General features: G+C 37.2%; 1 protein-coding gene across 1 annotated transcript in view; it reads right to left on the bottom strand.

The window, feature by feature from the left end:
- The window catches only part of IL1RAPL1 (interleukin 1 receptor accessory protein like 1), a 709,594-nt gene that overhangs the window by 688,790 nt on the left and 646 nt on the right, over window positions 1-20,158 (bottom strand). The window lies entirely within an intron of this gene.

Raw genomic sequence — 20,158 nt, 5'->3', positions numbered from 1 at the left:
CCAAGCGGTCCAACATCCTAATCCCAGGAACCTGTGAATTGGTAGGATAACATGGCAAAGGGGCATTAAGGTATCAGATGGAATTAATATTGCTAATCAGCTGACCTTAAAATAGGAAGAGTACCCTGTATTATCCAGGTAGTCCAATGTAATCATAAGGGCCCTTAAAGTAGAGGAGGGAGGAAGAAGAATAGAATCAGAGAGGGAGATACACCACTGAGGAATGGTCAGAAAAATGAGACATTGCTGGCCTTGAAGATGGTGAAAGAGAAGCATGGGCCATGGAATGTGTACCACCTCTAGAAGTTGGAAAAGGCAAGCAAATGGATTCTTTCCTATAGCTCTGCTGACAACTTGATCAGTAAGACCCATGTCAAATTTCTAACTCCGGAAGTGGAAGGCAATAAAATTGTGTTGTTTTAAGTCATTAAGCTTTTGAAAATTTGTTTCAGCTGCAAAGGAGATCTAATGCACACTACTCATTTTTTAAACCATTGAAAACCATTTAAACCAATTAAACCATTTTTTTTTTACCATTGAAAACTGGAAATTGAATGTGGTGTGATATTCAAGGTCTTTATGTAAAAAAAAACCTGATTTTTAAAAAGTAATGTAATTTAGTTATAATGATTCTCTATCACATAAGAAAGCAGGACTAATGAGAAGGAAAATAACTATCCCACCTTCTGCAACAGAGATTAGACTATAAAAGATAAATTCTAAATAGATTACTATAAATGAGTAAGACTATACAATTTTAACACAGACCACGAAGAAATGTTTTCCTATCAATACTTCCATTTTCCTAGATTACTAGGCATATATGGTATATAAATTTTAATTTTAAAGGCTGTTATCTTTTTGAATGATAAAATTCAAAATTTTATCTCTTTGTAAAATATAGAGAAATATGAAAAAGAGTGTTTAAATTCAGATTTTTTAAAATCCTCTTTAAATCATAACTTACAGTACTAATTCAGTAGATATTAAGAGGTCATTGATAAGGAAAAAGGGGATTACACACATTTTTGTTTCGAAAATGAAGTTCTAGGCCATGTTCTAATAAAACTCTACTACTGAAGACAGCCACATCTGCCTCTGACCTCAGTGGCATTCTGGTCTTCAAATTCCACATACCCACATCTATCCTCTACAGTTGATGACTGTATGTGACTGTAGGTTCTTGGTGAACAAATGTGAGTCACTAAAGATATCGATAAAATGATGTTTCTACCCTCCCAAACCCAATGGATGACCAAACTGAGTCTTGGTGATCTCTAATGGCTAGAAAGAAACGGAGACAATTAGGAGATAAGGAACCATGTGAGAGGCTGTTGTCATGTAGGATAAGAAGGTAGCTCCCAAATTCACAAGTGATTGAGTAAACAGTAAAGCAAAGATGGCCTTAAGAAATGGTATGTGAACAGAAATTACACAAATTGTGTAGTTTGTGAAATTGTAAGGAGGACGGCAAACAATGGCAAGCAATGACAACAATGTGTCACAATGACTCCAGGTAACAGGCCTCTAAGGCCACAGTGATAGCTTTTAATAGATGGTGAGGGAAGAACAGAAACTGTGAAGAGTATGATTAAAGGTGTTGAAAATATCGTATTACCTACAACTTTCAACCAAAATCACCTGCTCCAGTTTCTTTTTGTTTTTTTAAGTATTTTAAAATTTATTTATTTATTTATTTATTTATTTATGGCTGCGTTGGGTCTTTGTTCCTGCGCGCGGGCTTTCTCTAGTTGCGGCGAGCGGGGGCTACTCTTCGTTGCGGTGCGCAGGCTTCTCATTGCGGTGGCTTCTCTTGTTGCGGAGCAGGGGCTCTAGGCGCACAGGCTTCAGTAGTTGTGGCATGAGGGCTCAGTAGTTGTGGCTCGTGGGCTCTAGAGTGCAGCCTCAGTAGTTATGGCGCACGGGCTTAGCTGCTCCGCAGTATGTGGGATCTTCCCAGACCAGGGACTGAACCCGTGTCCCCTGCATTGTCAGGTGGATTCTTAACCACTGCACCACCAGGATAGTCCTGCTCCAGTTTCTTGAACACATGCTGCATGGTATAACAATTCCAGGTGATATTTAGATAGCCAGATAATCTACCTTCTTCGACATATAAGGAAACATTAGCAGAGAGGAAGGAAAGGCTATTTACAAACTCTGTAATCATCATACAGCTTGAGAATAACAGAAGCAGGTGTGTAGGTCTTTCTCTAATACTCATGAGCAATAGGGATCTACTGTACTGAGAAAACACAGCTTGCTGCCAAATCTGTTGCACTGTGCTTCTGCATTCTTTTCCATTCTCAACAATAAGGAAGGCTCCACATCATAGCTATTGAGTTCATTCAGCTGTTCTCCTATCGTTTCCTCCAGTCTCACCATAAATTTCTATTGTGCCAACACGCAGAGAATTGATTACATTCTTTTTCAGTCTGTCTTTGAAACTTGTAATCAAATTATTTTATGCAATCACAAAGTGCATGAATATTTTCTTCTTTACCAATACCTCACCACACACCCCTCCTACCTCCGCACTCTTGTCATCTCCTGCTCCACCCTCTTCAGAGTTTCTCTACTACTGGTTTAGAATCCACTGAATGTGTATACGCTACTGCAGCAGTGTTACCCACTGCCAGTTTAACATTTGTTTCACGATAACTAACAGCCACAAATCATGAAGTCAGAGAGGATGTTGGTAAAGGCATGGTGATTATGCAAAGTAGTAGTATTCAAGTCCCTTAGATGCAAACACGAAGAGATCCAAATAATTACCTGCCAGTGTTTCTACAAGTTACATACTGAAAATGTTTGCAACTCAAACTCACACAGTAAACATTACATTAACAAAATTACTTATCAATTTGTAGTTTTTTCAGGATGTGCCATATGCAAAACATGGAGCAAGGCACACTTTTATAACTGCATACAAATTTGGCTCCCACTTTGACATACCAAAGTATACCCAGATCAAGGATTCTGGATTCTGGCATTTCATAGCTAAGAACACTATAACTATGCTTGCTGCCGTTTAATGATTGGGTGCCGTATCTAATTAGTTCATGCTCTTTTCCCATTAGCAGAGCCTAGGGTGTCTATAAACCTAACTTAAGTGCAAGAGAAATGAGTACTTTTTCTGCAAGACTGACAGGACTCTATCTGGTAGGGCTACTGGTAGTTTATTAGATAAGCAGCAATTCTAAATTAGGTTATGCTGGTTTTGACAGTTTCTGCAAACTGACATTTTCATTTGCTCAGTTTCTTGGAACAACCCATCATGCAGATATATTACTTGTTGAAATCTCATAAAAACTCTGTTTTTCTCTGGGCTGTGAGCATGAATTTCTAATGAACTTGGCTCTGAGTGAAAGGCAAGTTCTCACCCATTACTGCAAGGGATGGTTTTATTTTACTGAATACCAATTTAACAATATCAATGCAATACAGATGTCCTTATTTCTAATGTTGGATATATGAGGTGTTACCGTTGTGACCTCAAAATGGGAAAAAATAATTAAGAAATAGAAGGATAAGGATCATAAGAGGCCTTGAGATTTGCTGCTTGTACCTATAGTTTATCTTTCCGGTGCAAGTCAGTGATGGCTGGCACAAATTACAGCCATTCTAAGCTAACCAGAATAGAGCTCAATCATCTTGTTAATGATCTCAGAGCATGGTCAATCTCCCCAATCCAACGTACAGCATGACTACCGCATCTCTGCTCAATAAAGTCACAGGAAAGTTATTTCCTTTTAAGCCTGCAAACTGAAGTAGTGTTTAAATATCTTGAAAGAGAGACTGCATCCACAAATGTAGTTTTATTTCAGTCAAACCTTCCAACTATTTTTCCATGATGAAGCGTTAGCCTATCTCCATAGAGAAGCATGTTTATTAGAATACAGTGACGCAAACAACTGAAAAACCAGGAAGTTCTCAGTCAACTGTTTTTGCTGGAGAACGATAGAGAGGTGATCTGACCAGTATTTCCATTGATGTGTCTGGTTGTTTAGTGCTGCTTAAACACATCAATAGAGCACAGAAATCTTGCTGCTCAACACTATGTTCAACCAGGCAACCGAGATGATTCACAAACTGACTTTCAAACAGAATCTGGTGGAAAAGTGGCTGGCTAACCCATGGATTCAGCCATACCTCTGTGAGGGGAGAGAGTACCAGTTTCAATACCAACATCAGTTCATTAAATCATAGGCTGCCTAGCACATGTACTTCCTTATGCTACAGCTCAAGATCTTTTAACCAAAGGAGTGATGTAAGAATTACTGTATTTGCATTTTTATGAATTGCATCCATGATCTATTCAATGGCAAGAAATGGGACTCATTTGACAGGATTTCTGAAGTTGCTTTCTTATCTGTTTCCCTATATCAGGTTTTCTGATATTATCTATTAATTCTCACCAGTAAAACACTTACGCCTACACTTCTAAAAATGGCACTTGAATAGTGCTTGTTACATATATAACAACCCTGGAAGATATTTATATATTTATTTTTACTTTTTCAAGAATGAATTTAAGGTAAATTACCTAAATATAGCAAGAAAACATAAATTAGAAATTGGTAAGGGGAAAAAAAAGGGAAATAGAAGGATACAGAGCAAGGTTTCCACTAAAGCGAGGACAGATTTTTTCAGTTAGCAGCCAACTGAAAGATGAAAGCCTGGTCAGATGAAAACAACAACAACACGTGGACTCAGAGCGACACAACTACTTCCAATAAAATGAGAAAATGTTTTCTGTGGTTCTTCAACATGTTGAGAAAAAACATCCATCATATCATCCTTATAGTAGACGGTCTCACTGGCCAGTTTTAGCTGTTGTTCGATGTGACTGCTTTATGTAGAGACAGAGTTTAGACAATTTCTTGAGCTATATGTTGCAATTAGCTCCACTCCACAGAGAGACAAACTAAGGGCTGTGAAGAATCTTGCTCAAGGTCATACAGCCAGTTCAGAGCCTGAAACTGAACCAGTATCGATGCATTTTACTCTCCATCATGCTGCAAATGCAGGAGACACAGGGGTGCCTGCTCCATATGGCTGGACCACAGGAGAAATACAGATAGTAGAGGGACTTAGCTGTTATAACCATAACCAACATTTATTGATCTATTGCATAGGCCAGGCACTGTGAAAATATGTTAAATGCACTGTCTTAGTTAATCTTCAAAACCACCATGAGTGGTAATAATTATTATTTATCATGTTTTACAAATGAGATAACTGAGGTTTAGTGTGGTCATGCAATTTCCAAGAAGTCACAAAGCTAGGAAGTATTAGAGCTGGAGAGTATTAGAGTATTAGAGTTTGAATCTGAATGCAAGGTCTTTAACTCTAGAATCCATATACTTAAGCACTTTATTATGCAGCCTTCTTATATCAGAAGGATGTCTCTCTGTACATAATGGGGGACCAGCAATGGTTTCGGTGTGTGTAAAGGTGGATAGATGATATTTATTCATTCACTCCATCACTCAATATTTGTAACCTGCATACAATGTCTTAGCATTCTTCTAAGATAAAGTATTCTTCTAAGATACATACAATATTCTAGTTTTCTTCTAGAGATACAGCTTTGAACAATACAAACCCCCTACCTCATTGAGCTTACATTTTTAAGGAAGATGACTCTGGCTGTAGTATGTAGGATTTCATGGAGATAGATAAGAGAGATTAGTTTGAAGGTTACTGCAAGATCCAAAGCACAAGATAATATATTAGTTACCTACTGCTGCAGAGTGAAGAACCAAACATTTCCTGGCTTAAAACAACATACAATTTATTATCTCACAGTTTCTGTGGTTCAGAAGTCCAGGCATGGTTTAACTGGGCCCCTTGCTCTGGGTCTAACAAGGCCACATCAAGGTCTTGGCTGGACTGCATTCTTTTATGGAGCTTGGGTCCTCACCCAAACTTATGTGGTGATGGGCAACAATAAAGCTACAGTAATATTTAGAAGGTTTTAATGACATAGGAGTAGACAAATGGGTTAAAGGAACACATTTGGTTCCCTGTGGTTGTAGGTCTCTTCTCTTCTTGGGAGCACTCGCAGCTCCTAGAGGCCACTTGAAGTTCCTTGCCACCGGCCTGGCTGCTTAGTTCATCAAGGAGTACTTCGTTTCCAGCAGAGAATCTTTCTCTTGGGGAAGGGCTCAGTACCCATTTTAAGGCTATTCTACTGATTAAGTCAGGCCCACTCAGCATAATCTCCATTTTGATTAGCTCAAAATTAACTGACTCGCCACCTTAACTACATACGCAAAACCCCCTTCACTTTTGCCTGTGAATGTAACTGAGTCAGGGGAGTGGCATCCATCATATTCACAGTCTCTCTGACGCTACAGAGGAGGGGATTATACAGGGCAGGTACACCAGGGGGGAGGGGGAATCTTGGGGGGTCCTCTCAGAGGCTACCTGCCTTCCACAGGATCTGACTTCATAATCCCCATTTTGCAGTGTATCCCAAATGAATGATGCCAGATATATTTTCGAATATAACAGGAGAAAAGTGGGAAGAGGATGAGAAAGAAAGAAGAACTAAAGAGGACTGGAATCTTTTCTTCTTGTGGACTTTAGAAACTTTTAATTGAAATGCACAATTAAAGAGCTGTAGTCCCAAGTTTACTAATTTGATGTGGGGATGTTGAGGTGCTGGAAGAATATCAGGAAGTGATGTCCAGGAGGCATTTGGAAGCCTGCATCCTGAAGAGGGGAGGGGAAAAAAGCAGCACAGGGGGAGGAAACCTGGACATTACCTGAAGAGCAGAGTCAGCTATAAATGCATGAGCTCCCAGGAGTTTGACTACCGGAGAGGGAGATATGACCCAGCGTAAGAACTTGATACAATGTAAGCTGTGATAGAATATTTTCAATTTAATTGAAAATGGTAAACTTTTAAAAATGCTTCCTGTGAAAATACCCTGCAATTAAAATGTGGGCTTAGAAAAATGAATGCCTTGGGCATCTTGTTCTTCTATAAACTTGTTTTTCTCTTTATGTGTAAAAGACAAACACTGTCACTCAAATGTCGAACTCATCATGACTGCATTATAAAAGTAACATGCACAAAACCAGGAGGATATTTGTTTGATGAATGAATACCTGGTGGCTGTAAATGATTTGGTAAGTGGCATGATGTCTATTTTTTTGGCAAGGCCCTAATCAGCCCAATGCATGTGTTATGGACTGTTAAAAACTTCAGAGTATAAAAAAATGGTAATGTATCTTAGACTGTGAATCCTTCACACTATGTCTGCATTCTCTAATTGCATAAACTATTTTTAAGTCCTAAAATCCCTCTTACATTCAAATCCAAGGAACATTTAGTGGGAATTATAAAAATACGCTTTAGTTACTTGCATATTTTTATGTCCTTACAAATAGAATGTGTTTTATTTCATGAAAAAATCATTTCTTATTCATCTCTATATCCATGTTTCATAAAAGGAGTAGAACTACATAAAATATAGAATGCTATTTATAAAATGATGAGAAATTATTTTTTGAAACAAAAAAGTAAAAATCCATTACAATTTATACTTAATTGCATACATATTTAAATCTATATTCTGATAAAACCCATAAGGTAAAGAGCTTAGGACAAGATGCCACAGGTCTGTACGCTTAACCACTAGATGGCTCCCTTACAATTCTAACTTTTAATCTTGTTCAAAGGAAAACTCAAAATTCACTCAAAATATACTATGCCCAATCTTAACAACTGCTTCCAGCGCCATCCATACCAGCACTATTGCACCAAATAGAAACTTGAACCAGCTGACGGTAAACCAGAGGGGGCATGTCTTGTACACCTTCATTATTTAGCAGAGTTAGAAAATGACTATAGTGTATAAGACAGTATTTCTAAACATGAGATCAATAGATTCACGTGGGGGAGACACTTGGGGTGCTTACTGACAATGTGAAGTTTGCTTATCTGTATCATATCTACTGGATCAGAATCACCTGGGGTGAGGAAGAACCAGTATTCTGTACTGTTAGCAAATTTATGTACAAAGTTCCAGAATGACAGTGTAAAAAATATACTTTTTAAGACACGTTTGGTTTTGCTTATTCCTGTGTGGACTATATGTACTGATCTAATATGCTTGTCTAATTCAATTAATACTTTTATTTTTAACTCCCAAGATAGTAAAAACAATAACCAAGAGATTTGTGAAGAGATTAGAATCATACAATCTTAGAACTGTAAAGGACTTCAGAAATCACATAATCCATTGGTTCTTAACCCTGGCTGCACATTATAATAACTTGGGGAGCTTTTAAAATCTGCCAGTGCCCAAGTCTCACCTCCAGAGTTTCCTTTTTTAATTGATCTATGATGGGGCCTGGTTATTGGTATATTTCAAAAAGCTCCCCCAGAGATTTTAATGTGCAAACAGGGTTGAGAACCACTGAGCCAGGAAAAGCTCCTCATTTTATATATAAAGAACTGTGGTCACAAATAAGTTAAGCATATTGCTGTAAAATATACAAGTTATTGGCAAAGTTGGGACTAGACTCCAGATTCTCTGACATGCAGGCCATTCCTCTTCCCACAATTCCTGTTTATTCGGAAGTGAGGGTACTCTTTTGTGTCCCTAAAAGGTGCTCCAAGTATGATAATAGTACTTTCAGAAAGAAAATGTATTCAAATATTTTTAAAGGTATCACATATATTGGCTATCACACTATAAAAACCGTGTTGCTATATCATCCTTTCTTTGCAATGTTAGAGGATGAAATTTAAACAGAAGACTTAACAGTTCAGAGCAGATAACAGACATGTAATCTGTTCATCACAAAGCAGTTGTCAGTGGCTCTTGATATTGAATGAGAGAGATGGAAGAAAGGCATCCACTGGGCCTACATGAAACAAAGACTAGAAAGGAGGCAGACCATGCCCAATATCGATTAAAAGGACACCCAGGGGAAATATTATCCTTTAACTGAAACAGATGCAAATTCATTATAAAGTTAGATAAACCACCTACAGAAACCACCTCAAAGACTGAAGGAAAGAGATACGAGAGCAACTGACAGACACAAGGCTTTGTTGTAAATAAAATCAATTTTATGGTTTCACTCAGTCCTTAATTTGCCAAAATGTTCAAACTAAAACCAATATACAAGCTTCAGCAAACTCAGCGGGGTGGGTACTTTTTGTCGGAAGAACTGGTTGCAAACTGCCGAGCAACAGGGGATAAAAGCATTTGCACGGCTATACTCTCACCCACAGAGATCTTGTTCCTCATTTTGAAGGTCAGGCCATACATCACTGGCCCAATCTCAGGAAACATGCATCGCCTCTGCCTACACTGTGCCAGGTCAGTTAGAAAATAAACAAGAGCAACTGCACAGAGCAGCTACCCCCTCAACTGCTCCATCCTCCTTCTCAACCATTCCATCTGCAAAGTAGAAGCCAAAGGGAAGAAGCCAGGCAGCAAAATTCAAGTCTTTTGCTTAAGATGCCAGTATTTCTAATACCTTGCAGCAGCAGATTCTATTTTTTGCTGATAAACACAGGACAGACTGAACTGGTAATACTAGATTGTTTACAGCAGATCTCTTAAAAATGTCACTGGGACTTTACAAGGCTTTGCCTATGTCTATTTCAGACTGCCGTGAGATAGAGGCTTTCAAATTCCTTCTGCTACCAAAGGTCTCATGTATCAGTCATCAGCCTCCTCGGGGCCCATCAGCCATCAGGCTGTCATCCCACAAAATTCTAAACTTTAAATTCCAGTCACCAGCATTGCCTATGGAGGATGACTGCTAAATTACAATTAGAGCCTGAGTGGTTGAAGAATGGCCTTGCCTACTGGTCAGTCACTTCTCATTAACAGTTTAATAAGAATCTGTTCATCAGATTAGCTCGTGGTCGTTTGACAGACTAGGAAAGAAATTTTGGCAGGCCTGGAGATCCAGAAGAGAATGGGATGTAGTTTTTCAAGTTTCCAGTGGTGGAAAGGATTGTAGGAAGATGTAGAGGTGAAGTAGGCTGACAAAAATCCCTGGTTGTCTAAAAGATAACTAGACATAGATATAGATATACATATACATATATTTTAAAAGGAACATAATGATAGAGTACCTAAAGGGACCACAGTAAAGGGAGTGGGCTTGAAAGAAGGTTTGATATTATGGGGAGCAGACGGCCTGGGAATGCTGAAGTCATATTATCTAATTAAGAGTGCTAATTTTTCCATAGGATTCAAAGTAAACTTTCAAATAATATTAACCTTCCATATGCTCTGAAGCTCCTAATTTAGTACCTCTATAGAACACAGTTCTAAGCCCTTTCACACATATTTTCTCATTTTTACCAGTTGGCTTCATCCCATTTCCTTAAAACAGACTTACTGTATACAGGCATGCTTTGAAATCCCTGGGTGAGGCTGTCTTGCTTTGAAATGAAGGCCTACCCTCTCAAAGACATTACAGCAAGTAACTTCATAACAAATCAATCTCATGAGGACTAAATAGGTGAGCTGTACGGCCATTATAAATTTCTTCTGATGGGTTGAGTCATTTAGCACGAGGGCAAAAAGACCTGGAGCAACAATGCCATGTTATATTCAATGCCATGTCAGCCAGTGGCCATGGACACTCGATAAACAGCAGTATGCTGTGACTGATTGTGTACCACACAGTTTGCAAGTACTGAAGATGTAATAAGCTAAGTCAGGAAAGAAAGGGAGTTTGGATTGCCTTTCTTCCACAAATATAAAATATCCCAGATCACACTAATATGTTTGCTGAGAGCACAGGCAGAAGTGGCTAATTTTTAAAATAATTTCTGTAATTCAGAACATCTTCCTCAACAAGCAAAGCTATTTCTGTGCTAAGAATTGATGCTGGCATTGCAGGCAAGGCATGGACTTTCAAGACAGCAGGCAGTGTGAATGGAAGCAATCTGACTGAGGAACAGATCCAGAAATGTCCATAGGAGAATTACCTAGCCACCTTTCCCTCCATGAGATAAACTTTTAAGTTTCTTGTATAAAAAAAGGAATGGTGCTTTTTTCTTTTCCATAAAGGGTACAGCAGTTTAAGTGGTGAACTACATTTGAGATAGAATTTGAGTTTTATTCAAAAGCTTAGACAAATCACAGGTACCTTTCTTCAAGACTGACTTTAGAGAGAATTTTTTTCAAATTTTTATCAAACAGCATTGGTTCAGAGCAATAATTTCTTTTATGAAAATTAAAACCGTAATTTTCGGCAGGACAGTTAGGCTAAAGTAGTGTTTCCAAAATTTTCGAATTTTGTCAACAGCATAATAAAAAAGAACGAAGACTGACACTGTGTTTTTATTTCATCAAAATAAAAATATAAAGAAACAACAACAAAGGGAAAAGGATAACAATAAAACAGGACAATTGAAATTTCACAATAAAGGATACTTTTTTTTTTAAAAGAATAAATTTAACTTGAAGAAAAAAGTGTTTCTTATTTTTCTCATTCTACCCTGAACTCATATATCTGTCATCCCTGGAACTTGACCTTGGATGGGCATTTAGGAATCAATGCCCAGAGCCAAATACATGTGGGCTCATAGCTCCTACTGGAGAAGCGAGTGATTGCAGCTGAACCCTGTTAGCTGTCACCAACCTCTAGAGTGAACCAGAGTGCCACGGAAGCCGGGCAGGTAAGAAGAGCTTGAAATTGAGTGTAGACAGGAAATACAGAGGACAGTGGAACAAATTAAACTATATCACAAAAGCACAGGCAGCAAAAGCCAGACCACGGAAAACTTTATAGAACAAACAATACAGCATCTTCAACAAATAAACCCCTTAAAAATGATAGAGAGGTATGATGATTAATTTTGTGTGTTAACTTGACTAGACTAAGGGATGCCCAGATAGCTAGTAAAACATTATTTCTGGGTACGTTTGGGAGGGTGTTTCTGGAAGAGATTAACATTTCAATCAGCAGACTGAGTAAAGAATATCTACCTTCACTAATGGGGGTGAGAAGGGCATCATCCAATCCATTGAGGACCCAAATTTCACAAAAAGGCAGAAGAAGGGCCAATTCCCAGTCTCTTCTTGAACTGGGTGATCCATCTTTTCCTGCCCTTGGACACTGGAGCTCCTGGCTCTCAGGCCTTCAGACTCCAAGTGAATATACCACCGGCTTTCCTGGTTCTCCAGCTTGAGGACAGCAGATTGTCAGACTTCTTGGCCTCCATTACCTCGTGAGCCTATTGCTATAGTAAATCTCCTATTATATATCTATATCTATATCTGTCTCTCTCTATATACAGCCTATTGGTTCTCTTTCTCTGGAGAACTCTAATACAAGGGGGAAACCTATAGATTGAAAGAGACTTAAAAGATTTTAAAAATTAGACAAGACTTAACTACAGTGTTCAGGGATGTATATTCCGGTGATAAAACTAAGAAGAAAAGCAAGGATGCAATTCTAGAAAAGTCATTATTGTGTTTACACTTGTACATTTGTGTGTTGGGGGCACTGGTTAGGAGGAGGCACGTGGAAGGCTTCAAGAGTGGTTGGCAAGAGTCTACCTCCTGACCTTGAGGATAGTAATAAGGGTGTTTGCTTTAATTAGTAACTAATTAGACATTCATTAACTATAAATTTGTTTTACAAATATTTTCAGTATTTGTGTTACCTATAAAAACACAAGACATATACATTTTTTAAAATGAAGGTTCTGGAGTCAGACTACCTGGTTTAAGCCCAAATTCTGATACTACTTATGTGTCCTTGGCCATAGTTTGGCCTCAGTTTTCTAATGTGGATGTTGATGATCCCAATGGTACCCATTTAACAGGGTAATTCTGAAGATGAATAGATGTAAAGGTTCTAGAACACTATGTGGCAGATAGAAAACACTTTGTGGGTGTTAGCTATTATTACAGGAAATGGTTCTGTCCAGGAAGCAAGCAGAGGTAGAAAACTAAGAGATTAGGGGGCAGTGATGCAAAGTGCTGCAAATGTATGACAGTCTTAGAGATGTTCTGCATCATAATTCTCTCTTTTTCAATTTTCCACTTAGTTTATTCCAGAGAGTGATGTTTGCTGTATGGAAAAGAAAATCTACAATTTTACAATGAAAATCAATGGAAAATAGAATTCGCTTGATCGATTATTACCTTGCATCCAAAATCATTGGAATTCATCCATTTCATTAACCGAGGCAAACTAAAGAGGTAGCTCTTTGTGTTAAAAAGGAGGCTGCCAAATTAAATATCTTAGTCTGATTGAACCTCTCATGAGTGCAAATTAAAATGTTAGAGACTTTTTGTTTGAATCCTAAAACTTGGATTAGGCTTTCAGTGGATTAAAAACTCCATTCATGTAAAGCTAGTCTTTTAAAAATCACATTTTTGGCTTTTTAGCTTTTTATGAAAAGAAGGCAAAGCGTTCTTAATCCTATTAATTCATTGATGTATTTTCTTCAATTTTAATTAATTGTTTTTTTTTTCTGACCTTTGGATTGGGTTATCACTATACACTTTTAGTATTAGCAATTTAAATCTTGTTTTTTGAGTGCATTTCAGATTTCACTATTTTCTATATAAAATATGTTAATGAATTGCATTTTAGAATGTTGATAATTCTAATAAGAACACTTTAAATTACCACATCAAATTTAGTAGAGTTAAAGCCAGTGTCCACACAGGTTACTCAAATGTCTTAAGAGTCTTTTGACTCACATTTTTCAAAAAATCCTCCATTCTTATGCAATTAGGAAAATTAGTTTACAATAATGTCCTTGGGAGAATTCAATGTTTAAAAAGTCCCCACGGTATTTTATTATTCTGTCTTTAATGATTTTCTACAGTTTTGGCATATCTACTCTAGTTTAGCTGATTACTTAAGAGGTTGACTTTATCAGGTAATAACTATTTGCAGAATTGAATTGTACTTTTTGCACTTTCACTGACCAAAACTGACTACATTTTTTTTTTCATCTGTTAAAAACGGATGATGTGACCTATTTGCTAGGGGCTTAGAGAAAGTAATTAAAATATACCACTGGAACTTCACTGTAACACTCTTTTACTCTTACTGAAATGAGGTCAATGTCAAATGTGTTCTGGACCCTGGAACCTGCCTTATTCCAACTTTCATCTTGTGAGGAGAGACTCTCAGGCATTTTTAATAGGCCATCTAGAAGGACAATGGTATTGACCATTTCAAATTCACACATCTATACATACTCTTGGAGCTAAAAAAAAATATGTCAACACGGTTCATCAGAATTGAATATCTCCTACGTGTCAATGCAAGAGTGCACTCATGTGCTACTCAGTGCGGTTTGCAGACCAGCAGCATTAACACGACCTGGGAGCTTATTAGAAAGGCAGACTGATCAAGATCGCCTTAGTGGTCCCCTCAACTTGACTGAACTTGACACAGGTTTCTTCCTGACTGTAGGATACTAACCTCTCTTTTCTTAGGGTATTTACTTTAGAAAAGTTGCAACTGTAAATCGTTTCTCTGTCTCTTTGTGATGTAAATCTTCTACAACCCAGAAATGACTTTCTCAAGGACCTGGGAGCCATCCCTTGGAAATGTAATTATCAAACAGATAGGGCTCCTGTCTCCAGCTTCCCTCCCTCAGTGTCCTCCAGTACTTTTCCATTAGTCTACCCCAGCTGATAAGAATTCTCTCACCTTTTGTTTCAGTGGAGTTGAGTTCAACTTCTCTCCCCTATTGGAATAGTCTTGAATAAAGTCTTCCTTGACTATTAAACTGGTCAGGTGCATTTTAAAAATAAGATTCTTGGCCTTGTCCCCTAACCAGACAACCCATTTTAACAAGATCCCCAAGTATTCCCAGTGTCCAATAATGGTTGAGAAGTGCTGCTCTAGACTGTAACACTGATCACTCCTTGCTGGTACTTACTGGGGCACAGGTACAAATAAAAAACAACATGCAAATGTTAGATAAGCACCACCCAGTTCAACAACATTATAGTAAAAACCATTCCTATTTCAATTACCTGATCATTTTGTTCTGTCTTTACTTGAGTGTTCTTTTTGAGTATATTCTGAAACAGTCTGGGTTTTATTTACGTTGCTTGTTGTTTTCAGTTAAAAAAAAAAGTGAATGTTTTCAAGAAGACATGTGTGAACCAATCCTTCACACCATTATGGAAGACCACAACACTAAGGGTGCACAACCCTGTATCTGCTAGATGCCAGGCAGTCAACTGTGTGTACTAATATTTCCTTCATTCATTGAACAAATACTAAGTGCCTGTTAGGTACCAAGCATTGTTCTAGAGGCTTGGGATCAGGGAAGAAAACAGTCATAACTCCTGCCTTCATTGTTCTTACCATCTTGAATCCTCACAAGAATTCATTGAGGCATTTAACAGTATCACAATTTTATCAATGAAATTGTTAAGGCTTACAAAATTTAGGCAGACATACGATTTGAACTAAGTCTTGTGACCTCAAAATGAGTACTATTTTTGTGGGTGTGTGTTTCGGTGACACATTCTTTCATGCATCCTTAATAGTGGCAAAAACGAACCCTTGCAGGTGAATTCTCTATTGGAAATAGGTCTAGTTTTCTTGTACCAAGTGAAAATGGTAAGTAATAGAGCTATATGAAAATGGTAGGAGACTATTTAAGACAACAGTGTTGCTTTGCTTATACATATATTTGGTGAATATATATACATGTGCAGCTTTTGTTAATATTTTATAGTTCAGATAGCTGAAGAAGCATGGCATATGTATATGTGTGTATGTGTATATATTACTCTTTTGGCATAATGGCTATAATATATGTAATCTATAATCCCTTGCTTTAGGGATTTTAGGGTTTTCAAGATAAATGTTCCTCTGATATAATTTCAGCCATGTCTTATTTATGAAACCTTCACAAGGTGTATAAAAATGCACTGCCAGGATGATTCGTTCTACCGAGCATTAGTAGTCCTACTCAAGCAAATGTGAAATCACAAAAGACAGAGTGATACACACTTTTGTCTGTTTTGGGCTTCATTTCATTTATCTTTGGAAGATTTGTTTGGCCAGTTTAATCATGAAACTGCAGGTAGCCAACTTAATTTTTGTTAACGATTAACACATCACTGCATGATGGTTGTAGAAAAAAAATTCTGATAAGATAGGATAAATTTGCTACCTTTATTTTTATTACTGAAATATATGAAACTTTATGTTCATCTATGTCAACCAGTGATTCTCAATCCGAGTAGAATTAGATGCAGCAGAATTAGATGCAGACCTTATTCTAAAAACAGTACTAATGCCGAAGCATCATCCCAGACCAACTGATGCAGAATACCTGCCAGTGGGGCCCAATGTGTGTTGATTATAAAAGCTCCCTAAGTGATTCTAATGTGCAGCAGGGTTGAGAAACCCTGATTTATACACTGCATTTTAACCTTTATTTTTCCTACAGAGGATTTTAATTCATGCTTTTTTTAAAAGACAAGAATCTCAGAACATCTAAGTATTACTTCTATTATGTTAGATTTTCTGCTCTGCCAATATTTGCATAGCTGTTTAATACTCAGAATGAGCTACCACATATTTCCACCACAATTAAACTGAGATCTGACATTTACAATTTCCACGTAGCCACAATCAGTTCCCAGATTCCCTGGTGCAACCAAGAGTAGCACACTCATTACCGTAATGAAGCCATGTTTGAAAAGTTCTGTATCAGAAATGATTCAGCATTATTCAAAATTATAATCTGATTATTCAATTTCTATCCTGTATTCAATTTGAACTGCACCTGTCACCTTTTAGAAGATAAGGTAAAGAGTCTCCAAAAATTTACTAACATTTTACGCAATTTTTAAGCTATTTGGATATGTCAGACATGTAAATATCTTTTACTTCATGTAGATTTTTAATTGTAGAGAATTATTGTATCAAATTCCAGTGGAATAACGTGAATAGTAAGATACATCAAATGACAAAAATAACTGTCTTTAAGATCTAATAGTGCTTACTTTTCAACCATGTGAGCAGTTTGTAAGGTGAGCTTCAAACATATTTTTCAATTAACTTAGTTGTCAACTTATAAAAGATTAAAGCCATCATCAAATAAACTATAGTCTCTTTTAAAAGTATGTTGTTTCAAACTCCCTTCACACATAACTAAAGAAGAAGAAGAAACTACCAGGAATCAAAATAGTCCTTTCTTTTTAATGTTCCATTGAACTACCTCAGTTTTCTTTTTATGCTGTTAATACTGAACTGGTCAAAATGAGTTTTTAATAATATGAAGACCCTTTTTTTACACCCAATTAATCATTTAATCTCTAGAAACCTAGTAGCAGATAGCAGTAAGCAATTTATTATATTAAAAAACCTTCAAGTTTTCAAGCAAAAACAGATTTGTCCCTAAAGGATAAGAGAAATGAAAGAATCCTTAACCCTAACTATATCTTATTCCTGATTGACCAGCGGTCCAGAAGGTCCCATCTCCCTATCATCTCAGTCACTGTTGTCAACTTTCACTTTTCCCATAGGCCTCTTACACTGCCACATTCCCTCTTATTTTCTAAAGATTACTTTGCTTCAACTATCAAAGGTTCTTATGTAGGCAAGTGTTCTGATCAGATTTCAGAAATTCCACCCAGGCAGCAATATGGAGGACAGATCTGGAGGAAGGTCAAACTGAAAGTGTAAAGATCATTTAAGAGACAACAGTCAAGAAAGGTTGCAATTCAAGTGAGACCTGCACCCTGTCAACCAGTCAAAGGTACTAGGCAAAATCCCAGTACCCTTTGATGACTTGTAGCACAACCATTATTACCACATTCTACCATAATAATGCTGTCTTCTTCTTTCTCCTATTATTAGCTCTCTCCCTTGCTAAACCACAATCTCTCTAAGAGGCAGACCACTGTCTTTTCTATTTTTATCCTAGCACAGGGCGTGGCACAATGTAGGTATTTGAAAATATTTGTAGAATATTCATATGAATGAATAAACATAACAATGATTTAAAGGATGTTTCTTTGTATAGTGGAATACATGCTTTATCTACATTTAAGTCTTTGCTTTCTCAACAGCTAGTTGGAAGACTTCAGCCATTTCATTTATTTCCCACTTTTTTAAAAAAAAAATTAATTTTGGCTGCACTATACGGCAGGCAGGATCTTAGCATGCGGGATTTATTAATAGTTCCCCGACCAGGGATTGAACCCATGCCCCCTGCATTGGGAGCACAGAGTCTTAATCACTGGACTACCAGGGAAGTCCCTATTTCCCAGTTTTTTTTAAATCTGTTAATCAAGGGGTATGGATTAAATTATTTCTAATATAGGTTTTGACCCTAATATGTTATAGGACTTAGTTTCTATTAAAAATGTGTCACACACAGGCAATTATAAATTGTCACAGGTTGACTCAAAGACTGCATTTCATATAATCAACTGTTTGTCACCCGTGTCCATTTTAATAGGTTCAAAATGATTTCATGTCTACTCAGAAATATTAGAAGTATGTGAGGTGACACACAGATGGAGTGTCAAATCAATATTTCTTCCATATGAAATCCCAGATTGCTAAAATATGTACTTTTGTCATTAAATGATTTTATTTTTAAGTGACTAAAGTGCAGGAATATTAAAATTTTATAGTTTGATGCCATTAACATGACTACTAATGTTGAATCATATTTTTCCTTAATATTCTTCAATATTCTTTGCCTTGTTTGACATCAGCACTGCTTCCTGAATAAAGATGAATAACCCAAGTGAATATACAGTTGTACAGTATTTTTTACTTATTTATGTATTTTTTGGCTGCGTTGGATCTTCGTTGCTGCACACAGGCTTTCTCTAGTTGCGGCGAGTGGGGGCTACTCTTTGTTGTGGTGCACGGGCTTCTCATGGTGGTAGCTTCTCGTTGCGGAGCATGGGCTCTAGGCACGTGGGCTTCAGTAGTTGTGGCACGGGGCCTCAGTAGTTGTGGCTCGCGGGCTCTAGAGTGCAGGCTCAGTAGTTGTGGCACACAGGCTTAGTTGCTCTGCGGCATGTGGGATCTTCCCGGACCAGGGCTCGAACCCGTGTCCCCTGCATTGGCAGGCGGATTCTTAACCACTGCACCACCAGTGCAGTGGTTAAGTGGTTATTGCTTTCTTCTAATAATGAAAACTTTTTGCCTCCACTATTTTCATAATGATCTTCATTTTATCTTTAGGAAGGAGTCAATAAGGAGTCAAAAAGGTTTATGTTTCTGGGTTTTTAAAAGTTAAGACCACAGACATATTGAATAGAGCAACAGGACTTAATTGCTCATCTCCAGTTGCATAGTAACCCCCAAATTGTGTAAACACAGGATGCTTTAAGTATTTCTCAACAAGATTTAATATAAAGAAGGGTTTTATTTTATAACACTTTAGATATGCCTTACCTAGGAGATATGAGAAAATAGCTATTTTTTATATTTTAGGCTTCCATATTTTTCCAAAGGCTACAGAAACAAGCTAGCATAAACATTTAAAAGTGATAACAAAGATAGTGTACTAGTTAAGCCAAACATTACAAAATAAAAATTATAGCCAGATGTGTTATAGCCAGATTGATATTCACATGAAAGTGTGCCACACCAAAGAACTTTTACTGGACAGTAGTTTCATGTACCATCCAACGTGACCCTACACTATAAAATAAACTATATTTATTTCACATTGTCATGGTGCTCAAATGGTAGAGGAGACAAATGAGATTCATTTCTGTACAAAGAAAAGCAAATATGCTATTTGATTGTCTTTAAAGATTTTAAGTGGAAAATTGGTGAAAAGTAAGTACTATTAATAACACAAATTTATTTATTTTTAAATCTCTGAGTTGTTTTGTTTGTTTGGTTTCCTTTGGGCTTTTGCTTCACTGGGCTTCAAGTCTATTTTACATTCCATTAACTGGTTAGTGCATAGTACAAGTGTGTGTGTGTGTGTGTGTGTGTGTGTGAAAAAATAAGTAAATTCTGGGTATACATGATTTGTGTTTTCCAAGTTCAAGAGTTCAGTCAATAATTTCAATTTTCATGCAATTTCTTAGAGTAGCTTTTCAATATTTCCTTCTTTAACTCATGCATAATTTTTCACTGCAAACAAATCCACGGAAGTCAGATCATTTAAGACTAATGCCTGGTACCTACCAGGCAT

The sequence above is a fragment of the Balaenoptera ricei genome, chromosome X (assembly GCF_028023285.1).
Source record: "Balaenoptera ricei isolate mBalRic1 chromosome X, mBalRic1.hap2, whole genome shotgun sequence".
In the NCBI taxonomy this organism is placed as follows: Eukaryota; Metazoa; Chordata; class Mammalia; order Artiodactyla; family Balaenopteridae; genus Balaenoptera; species Balaenoptera ricei.
Note: the sequence above shows the minus strand (reverse complement) of the source record. Positions and strands in the feature narration are given on the sequence as shown.